Here is a 12,151-nt window from a genome sequence, read left to right on the forward strand (position 1 = left end):
ATTTGTAGAAAAATGAGTCAGAGTTGTTCACAGTGGTGGTGATGGGAACCAGACATCCAAAGCACCCAAACTGTGGAAAATGTGTGAAATAAAATACTTCAGTATAGCTCAATATGAACATTGTGAAAGCTTCAGAACTCATTCAGCAAGTTCATACAGTCCAAATATGAAAAGTAAGCTGTGAAAACAGCCCGTTTTGAATGCATTTAAATGTTTCCACCTATTTAGACTACAGCAGTTTAGTCCCTATCCGTTCATACTGAAGTTATAAGGAGTGTTTCAACCCAGACTGCTTTTTAAATGAGGTGCAATGCAAGGCATCCAGAGCTCATTTACATACATCGGTTTAATTCTGAGGGACAAAGACAGGTTGGAAATTGGCCATATAAAAATAAATTATGACTGGTTTTGGTGCACCGCGACCCAGAAGGATAAGCGGTTTAGATGATGTATGTATGTATGTATGGTTTTGGTGCATAAAATCACACTTAACACAATAAGTGGACCTCAGAGGGAAAACTAAATGCAACAAAAATGTAGCATATGGGCCCTTTAAGGCCTGTAAAAGCTCCCTCACAAAAATTCCATTACATGGAATGGTTACAGATTTGTGTCTGATGCCTGAGACTTTGAGTGTGTTTACATGCAATCAGTAATCTGATCATATCAGATTTCTGCAGTTATCTGATTATTCAAATGGTCATGTAAACAGTGTACTTCTGAATTCTTAGGTCAGAGTAAGGTCTAGAAATTTGATTAAGAAAGCCAATAAAAAGAGATTTTAGCTCAGTAATCAGATTTCTCGGAGCATGTAAACTCTTACTTTGATTTCTTTCGAATTCCTCAGTCTGCACATGTGCAAAAACAGACGCCAGTACCGGAAATAAGCAAGCAGCGTTGCTGACGCAGCAAAACACTTTTGGAATGACGCTGAAACCAACTATATTCTCAATGAAATGAAGGATTTAAATATTCTTCATCTTCTAGATGATGTATGTTCATATTTTAGGGGAAAGTGCTGTGATGTTTCGTTTTTTTTATTTATTTATTTATTTTTTTGAAGCAGCTTCATGAAGTTTCAGTTTTACGTTATGTTTACGTCACGTCTTCTTCTGTGAGTTTATTGGCTGGTTACAAAGCAGAAATCTGATTATTGTCTGACTCATGTAGACCTGGAGTTTCCCAGTTATCTGATTACTCAAGCGCATGTAAACATGTTGATCAGATTAATGACTCTGATTTTCTGCATATATTGGATTATTAATAATACATTACATACAATTACATACAAATGCACTCATTGTCTTTGGAGTAGTTTTGAGATAAAGTACATTATATATAAAACACTTCTCCCCCAATTCTATTACATAGAAAAGACGTCTGTGTTCACTGGTGAGTAAATAAAACTGTGGCTGTGTGAAGGATGGCACCCTGTGGGGTTATTTATAAAGTGCTGCATGTCCTTAACATCATGAGGTGATTTACTCATTTGCACTTCTTTCTCTCTCTGAGTGTGGTGAGACTGTGCCTGAGAGTAGGCGCCAGGGACCAGGCCCTTTTCCCCCTTTCTTTCCTTTTTCACTTTTTTTCACGACTTTAAATGGTGTAAATTGTCTGGGTTATGAAGCGTCTACTGTAACATTCCCAGTGGAATCTCTTTCTCTCACTCCAGCTTTGCTCTCTTTCTTACCCTCACTTGCTCTCTCCCTCCCCCTCCGTTCCTCGCGGCCTTTTTTCATTTCTTCACTCCCGTCGCACTCACCTCTGTCGCTCCGTCGCCGTGCAGTTCAGGAAGCTCTCCATGCAGCTTCTTCTCTGTCTTGCAGGCAGGTGCTGAGTGGCGTCTTTAGCAGGTCATGAGGTTTCTTACACAGCTTTCACTGCCTGCAACCCTTTTACATTTGTGAAAATGAAATAAACAGTTGGATTGTGATGGTAAAAGCTAGAGCCCAACCAGGATACAGATGGCCAACAGTACTGGCCAATATCAAGGTCCTATTGAATAATCAGTCAACCTTTATTTCAAACTTATGGGACATTGAGAATGAGCACCATTTACAATATAGCTAAAGTATATAAAAATGAGGGATTGGAAAGAGTAAATATAATTTTGTGCTAATGAAAGTGTAATAAAGAAAGTACATAAAACAAAACATTTTGGCATTTTTAAACAAAACTGATTATCAAGACAATCTAGTGAAATATTTAAAGGCTGCACTATGTAAATTTTGGAGGTTGTGTAATTGCACAGTACCAAACATGGTGAGAGACGTGTCTTCTGAGGACGTGAGTGAATAATCTACTATTGTCGTCATATCTTTATTAGTATAATGTTGATTTTGTATTTGTACTTCTTTTTGAGCCTGTGTGTGACGCTAAAGTGTAAAGATGTGTGTTGTGTTCCAGAAACCGTTACAAGGTGACTCACAGCAGCGCACACACAGCATATTTTAGAATGTTTTTTTCTTTTTCTGACTTTTAATTTTTAATAAAAACTTGATAATTACCACTTTGCCATAATATTAAAGCAATAAGACACAAAAGACTGTATGTTACAGTGATTTTAAATGCTTTTTTAAGGCACAAAGCAGATACATTTTAATTTTGCTCATACAGTCAACAACATATAGCATTAAAATTTATAATAATAGGGAAACTTAGTGACTGAGATTTCTTTAGAGTGGTGATGATAGGAGCCAGGGGTCACCATGCCTACAACACAAACATAGCCATTTTATTTACTATCCAGAATGAGCAGTGAACCTACATGTGTCTTCTGGGTTTTATATGTGATGTTAATAAAAGTGAAATTTTGGTAAATCTGAAAAAATAAGTTTTCTTTGGGGACTGTTTTGCCCTACAGCATCCTGCATGTAACTCTCCACCATGAATGGCTTTTAAAACTCCCATCTCAAAACTAAAAAATCTGGCAGTATATTTGTGATCTTATGTAATAAGTTTCTGTGAGGGAGCTTTTAGAGGCGTTAAACTCTTCAGACGTCTGGTTCCTATCACCACCACTGTGAACAATTCTTAGTCTGTAAGTTTCTCAAGAATCATGCATTTCACACCGAACCACCCTGACTGACTTTATTTACATCTTAACGATTTCATTATGCATAAATTTTGGAAAATCTGTGGAATTCCCCTTTAATACTCTTCATTGCAAATAACGATGTCTGAAGCCTGTAAGATGTTGAAGTAGTCAACGACCAGGGTTCATTCTTTTTGGAGTACAAAGACATTCAAGGTGACCTGTCCAGGGTGTTTCCTGCCTTTCGCCCAGTGAGTGCTGGGATAGACTCCATAACCCGCAGTGACCTAGAAGGATAAGCGGCTTAGGTAATGTGGGGTTGTGTGTGTGTGTGTGTGTGTGTGTGTGTGTGTGTTTAAGCAAAACCAGGTCTGTGCGTAATATGTGTAGAGTACTATTTCAGGCCATTTATTTCTTGTACCTGATCCCATCTATCGGTATGCTGAGCTCAGTGCTAGCAACATAAAAAAACATTAATATGGAATTCAGTTGTTGTGAGGTGCTCATGGATGTGCATATATTCAGTATTTTACAACTGCTTTTGACAGATTATAGGAATAGAACAGAATGAAAAATATTAAGATTTATGCCAGCCTCCGTTCTCCATGCTTCAGTGTTTGAGTTTCTGCTGTTAACTTGACTTTAAGTATTGTCACAGTTGAAAACGGTTGATATTTAATTGAACTAAAAATATTGGAGTCCATTTCATTTTTGACCATATTAAATTGTTTTTACTTTTGTTCTTCCTGAGGGCTTACAAATGCCATATTTACACTAATATTACTTGTATTGTGTTTAAAACCCACCACGAATAATTTGTCTCCCTGTAACTCCCTGGTGTTATGTCAATGGGCGGATGTGTGCGCACTTTTGTAGCCTGAATTGAGTCAGCATAATTAATACAAGCTGGAATAAACAGCACGGTGAGGCAGCTTCTGCTCATTAAGCAACGTATCTCCTGCAGGTTTGGGCTTTTAATGATGTCATTAGTCTCAGTGCTCATTGTTTTCATAAGGACGCGCCACCAACTAAGACTGATATCCCGACTGCTTGTAAACACGCTCATGAATATTAAATACAAGCATGTGAACTGACAAGAGAGAGAGATTTGGCTGGTAGATGTTCACTGCGACGTGTCAGCTCGCAGACTTATATCTCGTTAATGTAGATGACAAGCGTACAGCTCATTACGCACAAGACCCAGTTTCAGGAAAAGGTGTTTGACAAGGAGGCACACAGAATCTCTATCGATGCTTTCTGCTTTTAATTAATGATACGCAAGTGCTGATTAGGTCAGTAATAGCCAGGAATCTTTCGTAGGGGATCATATTTGGGCCCAGGTCATTTGCTCCCCATGCCCACAAAACCTGATCAGAATTCAATTTAAAGGGCCCAAATCATAGAATTGTCTTCACTCTTTTGTTCGATGTAGTCTGTAAAGGTTTCAAAATGTACAGAACAAACCGTCTATATATGCAAACAATGTGCAAAAACTGCTTTTGAGCCGGTTTTAATTCACTGGTTTTGTGATGTCACAAAATACAGCAAACTTGCATGTGTCCACTTACAGCAGTTTAGCTCCACCCGTTCATGCTGAAGTTACAAGGAGTGTTGCAGCCTGGGCTGATTTTTGCATTAAGTGCAAAGCAAGGCAGCCAATCAAAACAGTCCTTATTTACATATACAGTGCTGTGAAAAGTATTTGCCGCTCACCTGGTTTCTTCAATTTTTGCTATTTTCGCACTTAAATCTAAATTAAACTAATTTTAAACAGACAGACAGACAGACAGACAGACAGACAGATAGATAAATACTTTATTGATCCCGAAGGATAAACACAATGCAAGTAAACACAAAATGCAGCTTTCAAATGATCATTCCATTTATTGAAGATAAAGATTTATTCAAAACCTATGCCACCTCTGTGAAAAAGTAACTACCACCCTAAACCTAATAACTGGTTGTGCCACCCTTGGCAGTAACATCTGCAATTAAATCATTGTGATAACTTGTGATGAGTCTTTTACATCATTGTGGAGGAATTCTGGCCCACTCTTCTTTAGAGAATAGTTTTAATATGGCTACACTGGAGGGTTTTCGAACCTGAACTGACCATTTAAGGTCTTGAGATGGGATTCAAGTCAGGACCTTGACTCGGTCACTGCAGAACCTTAGTTTTGTTTCTTTTGAGCCATTCAGAGGTGGACTTGCTTATGTGCTTCAGATCGTTGTCCTTCTGCATAACCCAAATGCACTTGAGCTTTAGGGCACAAACTGACAGGCAGACATTCTCTTCCCTGATAGAAAGTAGAATTCATGGTTCCATCAATTATGACAAGTCATCCAGGTCCTGCAGAAGCAAAGCAGCTCCAGACCATCACACTACCACCACCATGTTTCACTGTTGGTATGATGTTCTTAGTGTGCAGTGCGGTGTTAGCTTTACGCCAGATGTAACGGGATCTGTGTCCTCCAAAAAAGTTCCACCTTTGACTGATCAGTCCACAGAAAATTGTCCCCAAAGTCTCGGGGGTCATCTAGCTGTTTTTTTCGGCAAATGTGAGATGAGCCTTTGTGTTCTTTTTGGTCAGGAGTGATTTGTGCCTTGCAACTTGATTTAGTAGCTGGGGGGCAATTACTTTTTCACAGGGGCCAGGTAGGGCTGAACAGCATTTTTCCTTCAATGAATGAAATTATTATTTAAAAACAGCATTTTGTGTTTAGTTGGGTTGTCTTGGTTTAATATTAAAAGTAGTTTGATGATCTGAAACATTCAAGTGAGACAAATATGCAAAAATTGAAGAAATTGGGAAGGGGCAAATACTTTTTCACAGCACTGTGTCACCCTTAAAGGTACAATAAAAAAAAACAAAAAAACAACTTTAATTCTAGGGATAAGGAGAGGTTGGAAAATGATAAAAATTAATTACAATGTTTTTGGTACATGAAATCATTTAAATGTGAAATGTGGAAATCATAGAAAAAATAAAATAGAAAATAAATGCAGAATGTAGGTCTTTTAAACTAAATTTCATCTTGATTTAATTATATTTAGTTAATATTTTAAACCAAATCAGAGTGTTTGTAAACATAAAGACTGGCTGTGCTTCCAGGTGGACTGCTTGCATCCTGTCAGCGGAAAAAACAGCTTTTTCTAAGTAGCGCTAAATACGAACAGAACAGACTGAATCAAAACAGTGGTCATAGAGAATGTAATGTCAAATATGTCCAAGTACCTATTGGATTAGGTTTAGGATGTTCCCATTTTCTGGCTTTCAGAAGCAGGTAGAGCTGAGATATAGCACCCAGTGAGGGAAAGTGATTGCACAACACAGTTAACACTTTCTCATAGAGAAGCTCAACAAAAATTAGTATTATTATAGCGGATAAATAAAGGCTATTGATAAAGAAAATGTGTTAAGAATGGGCCCTTTCCACAAGAAACGAATTCCGCTATTGCCTAACAATTATTAACCTCAGAGACTGGTGTTCATATCACTTTAGTTCACCATGGAAAGATATGTCACTTAATCTTTGTCATAGTTGCCAAGATTAAAATTTGAAGATGTGTCCAGAATTGTTGCAGAACACCAAACACACAACAATGTGGGAGTCCAAGCTGAACAAAGACTATAAATTCTTCGTGTTAGAATTCCCTCACAGCTATCAGAGTACAAGAACATAAGCTAAACCAAATAAACCAGTATTAATAAATGAAAAAAGCCCTTTTCCTGCTGAATCAGCCTGAGGTTGAGGCTGTAAAAATATTATGGGGACCGTGGTCTTATGTTCTGCTAATGTAGACAGCACCTTCAACACCATCGACCAGACATTCGCATGCAATTAATGACATTTCCAATAGGCCATTCGCATGCAAGTTTATAAGGTCATTGTTAATAACCACTGCTCCAACACGCTGATTGTCATAAATCAGTGCGTGTTCACTAATCGCATCAGCAATTAGCTCCTTTATCTGCACGCAGGGCAGCACAGGCCCAAGGGACAGCTTTAATCAATGACCAGTAAAGATTTCTTCATTAACGTCTTCATGACCTCTTATATCTACACGGCTACCACAAACATCATTTTATCCGCAGGCTGAACTAATGGGCGGGCGAGATCCTTTTGTTCAAGTGTAATCAGAAGTGCTTCTTTCAGAGTTCAAGCAGTCGAAAGCTTTAAATCATCTTTGTGCCTGTGATGCTTTTGTAACCATATGAATACTAGAAAACAGAAAAGTCACAAACAACAAGGAGTTATTCACAGAAGTATATTCTGAGGAATATTTTTTCAACTTTTATAAAATGTCTGTAAAGAAATCTGTTATTACTGGTGATAATTATGATGGAGCAGTAGTAATAATTATTATTTTTTATTATATTATTATCATGACTATGATTATTAACAACCCCTGAAGTGAAATGTAGTAATGCAGAATTTACAGTTGCCACAATTACTAATATGAGCAACAGATGCAGCCCAGTGGGAGGGTCAGCTGTGTCTTCATTTTCCTACATGATTTAGTATCGGTTACCATATTATACAAAAAGCGTCAGTCTATCAGCTACTGTGTATCTTATATGACTTTGGAATTTTTTGGTTTTTAGATGAGAAATAGCTTGTTTCTGATACTTACTCACAAACAGAATGGGGTCTCCTATGCAGAGTGTTGCTACTAAGGGATCAGGCGACCAGACTCTATCAAATATTTTAGGAAAACAGATTTCCAAAACTTATAGAGTTTTGGGCAAGTCCAAAATTGATGAGTCAGTGTTCCTCTTCTCTTTTACTCTTAGACTGTAATCTGTCAATACAGAAAAATGTGAGTGTAATTAACCCCTTGAATTGCGTATAGGCCGTCTCCATTAACTGCATAACTATGTATATTCATTTCATTATAGTTTCCATCATTCATAGTAGCTACTAAATAATAAGCCTGAATATGACTGCTGTTCCTGTTATTTACTAATTCATTATGGAATTATTTACATTTAAATAACTATGGACAATTACATATTTTGTAAAACAGCTATTTGATTGGCTGCTGTCATTCAAAATTTTTGAATTATTGTTTTTACTAATATGAAACTAATGTTTCAGATTAATATTTAAATTTATTCTAATATCCATCCATCCATCATCTAAACCGCTTATCCTTCTGGGTCGCAGTGGGGTGCTGGAGCCTATCCCAGCTGTCATTGGGCGGAAGGCAGGAAACACCCTGGACAGGTTGCCAGTCCATCGCAGGGCAGACAGACAGACATACACATTCACACCTAGGGGCAATTTTAGCATGTCCAATTGGCCTGACTGCATGTTTTTGGACTGTGGGAGGAAACCGGAGTACCCGGAGGAAACCCACACAGTCACGGGGAGAACAGGCAAACTCCACACAGAAATGACCCTGGTCACCCAGCCGGGAATCAAACCCAGGCACTTCTTGCTGTGAGGCGACAGCGCTACCCACTGCGCCACCGTGCCGCCCTTATTCTAATATGTTAGTTCAAATAAGCAGGATGAATAGAGCTGTAGATGATTCTAAAATGACTGAGAGAGCTTTGAAATAATGAGAATAAAGTTATAATAACATCCAATTTTCAAAAGTAGAGATCAAGTGTCAAAGCAGACAACTATTTGTTATGTGTCAAATATTGAGTAAAACATCATAATCTTTTTGGTGAATAGTTAGTAATATTACACACTATATAAGTTAATACTGTGTATAAAATTGCAAAAAAATGTTAAAGTGATTCTAAACTTTTGAATGCTGTGTGTATCGTAAATTAATTTAAATATCTGAAATTAGAAAGGAGTCTAGTTGTTCCATTACTGCACTGCACGAATCTGAGCCAGCCACTGATATTTTAGATATATGTATATGTGTGTATATATATATATATATATATATATAGATAGATATATTTATATATATAATATATAGTATATATATATATATATATTATATATATATATATATATATATATATATATATATTTATATATATAGAAAGTGTGCGGTTGTGCGGCTACATGTAAACTGTGAAAGATCCTTTCAATCACAGTAGGGATGGAAATGTCTGTTGTCGTCACCCCTTTGAACAGAATCTTTCAGGAGAGGAGCGCTGAGAAGTCTGTTCCGCTATCCGTTCTTTTGTGTGCGCTGTGAGGTGCTGCTTTGTGTGCAGAGATATGTGTTAAGAGAAAAAAACTTCACCCGTTATGTTCCGTCACACGCAGTGAATTCACACCTGGAGCAGGTGCAGCAACAGGCTACAGCTCCACCATGTGAACACAGATTGAAGAGAGAGAGAGAGAAAGAGAGAGAGAGAGAGAGAGAGAGACAGAGAGCACAGACACACAGTGAAGGGGATGCAGTAGTGCAGTGGTGTCCTGGGAGAATGTGACTGTAGCCCTGTTCATATATTACAGGCTGCTGCTTCATCAGTGCAGCCTCAGAGCACACAAACGAGCAGCCACCAGCACACCTGCTGCTGCCCTGCTGCACCCAAACTGAGAAACAGGCCTGCTGTTTTGAGTCATTCTCGATATACAGCTGGTCCAGAATCAGTATGATCTCACAGTTCAGTTCTAGTTGGTTCAGTTCTGTTCAATTAATTTCATTGTAGTTCAGTTCCATTCAATTCAGTTCCATTCCATTCAATTCAGTTCTGTTCTGTTCAGTTCCCTTCCATTCAGTTCAGTGCAAATCAGTTCCATTCAGTTAAGTTAGTTTAGGTTAGTTTAGTTTGGTTTAGTTCACTTCAGTTCTGTTCAGTCAGTTCAATTCAGATCATTTTCATGTAGGTCAGTTCAGTTCAGCTCAGTTCAGACAAGTTCAGTTTAGCTTCATTTCATTCAGTTCAGTTCAATTCAAGTCAAACCTAACTCAGTCTCAGCCTCAGCTCCACCCACAGATGTACGTGTTCAGTTTAATTCAGTTTATCTCAGTTCAGTTCGTCAATTCAGATCATTTCAGTTCAACTCAGTTCAGGTCAAGTCAAACTTAACCTAGTCTGAGCCTCACATGTACATGGATTGTCTGTTGTATGCCAAGATGGCCTTATCTGTCAGGATTTTGTCAGTTGTGTTGTCATTAGTTATCTGCAGTGCTGTGTGCACATTTCCGTGCGCTGGTTTTCAGTCCCGCAGGAGACAAACTTTTGTGTATCAGTCAAATGACTTTTCCAGTCAAAATAGGTGGATCCTGGTCACGCTGAGTGATGAAACCCAGCTATTGTACTCAAAACTTTTTAGACAGATATTTTGAACACTTTTTCATTTACAAAAATGTGTATGGGAATTTCCACACTGTGTGTGTGTGTGTGTGTGTGGTAGAGTTCATGTATAGATTTCTATGTTAATACACAAGTGTTAGCTACTGTGTATCCAAAGACAAATTCCTTGTAAGTGCAGACATACTTGGCCAGTAAAGCCTTTCGGACTCTCAAGCAAAACCCTACCCCCTAACCCATACCCTCACCTACTTTAGCCTAAATTGGTTAAATTTAGCCTGGAAATTTGTTCGCCTTCAATTGACTCAATTCTGTAAGTCACCATTTTCTATGCAAAACACAATTTAGCACAGCCAGTGATGTGTAAACAACAAACATGTAATAGAAAATGAGAATTTCAGTAAAACACATGGCTGTAAGTTTGTTGGTATGAAGATTAGCTGCCGGTGCTGGAGTCTTCTTTGACTTTGTTAGCAGTGACATTGCGAAATTCGCCTGAAGAGTTCAACACAGCATCAAGGTTAGGACTTAGGGTGGCTTTGTTGTTCTTGCAAATGTATTCATATAAAATCCTCTAGAATCGCCCTTGCTTGTTAGAACCCATACGAGATGTTTGCCAGGTCAGTTTGGGAGAGCAGTAACCTGTCAGATTCTCTCAGATATCTCATAAAGGGCGTGAGGGGCAACTCATTTACGTTTTTGCTTCTTGAACTTTTACTTCTCTTTGGTTTAACAAACAATTACTATTTCAGAGGTTTCTGGCTGGGCATGCACGAGTCACTCATTCAGAAGGATTTTCAAGCAGATTTTCTTGCTCAAAAACCAAAGGTGTCTTCCAAAGCTTTTTGAGAGTTGCCGCCTGTCCTGTGTGGGTCCAAGGTTAGTCCGACTTCTTGCCGTTCCGTCAGGCTCTGAGTGTGGAGGAGCTGAGGCTATTTGAAGCGCTTGGGCTTTCTGAAAGTTAGACTTGCAGGTTTTGCATCTTATGTGTCAAATCGTATTTCAATTTGGCCATGGAGGGAGATGGATGGAAAACGTGGAGTCTGTCTGTCTGTGCGTTTGAGGAGTTCAAAGTAAAACGTGTGAGCTCCTCCTTTTATACCGCGGAGGCATTTTAATCCGTCTCAGCTGGTCAGAAGATGCTCCTTCAGATCAGCGCACTTTTCCCCCTTCTTAACAAATTAGCTTTGTTCTGCAGTCTGTAAATGACCTCAATACTGAGAGAAAGAAACTTTATACAGTTTAATCTACTGTTTTATCAGTGAAAACAGTTGATCTTAGTTCATAGTCTTAGTTCATACTCACTGCTGATGTATTTGTCAGTGTCAGATGAAGTCTGCGGCAGGGTACAAAGGATTCAAGAGGTCTGTGATCTAATAGTGTTTAACTACATACTGAATTAATGCCTTAAATGCTGCAGGTAACTTTCAGTCAATATCACGTGTGTGTATGAAAATAAAAGAGGAGAAATATTATTATGATTTGACTTTGATGAAAAGTTATTGTTGTGTGTATAGTCTTGTTTTAACTCCTTTACATTTGCCACATTTTTTTCATTTCAGTATTGAAAAAAAGAGAAGTGAGGACTTGAAATTGAATCGAATGCAAATGCAATTCATAACTTAACTAAATGATCATGTAATGATTTGTGTAATTACTAGGGCTGCCAAAGTTCACACATTAATAACCCTTTAATATGATAATAAATTAATAATGCCGTTCGTTTTTTTTAACATTGTTAATGCATTTTCTTAGTTTGACCTCCAGACCGTTCATAGTAGTGCAGGCTGAAGCCCAGCTGATAAATGTGATTATTCGCAGATATAATAACAGATGTTCTATGATAGTGATCTGTGATTGTAGCTCTCTCTGCGATAAATCATGA

General features: G+C 38.1%; 1 protein-coding gene across 1 annotated transcript in view; it reads left to right on the top strand.

Annotated features, from left to right (window-relative positions):
• Positions 1–12,151, top strand: part of LOC118825669 (cadherin-2-like) — a 162,800-nt gene that overhangs the window by 101,593 nt on the left and 49,056 nt on the right.

The sequence above is a fragment of the Colossoma macropomum genome, unplaced genomic scaffold (genome assembly GCF_904425465.1).
Source record: "Colossoma macropomum unplaced genomic scaffold, Colossoma_macropomum, whole genome shotgun sequence".
In the NCBI taxonomy this organism is placed as follows: domain Eukaryota; kingdom Metazoa; phylum Chordata; class Actinopteri; order Characiformes; family Serrasalmidae; genus Colossoma; species Colossoma macropomum.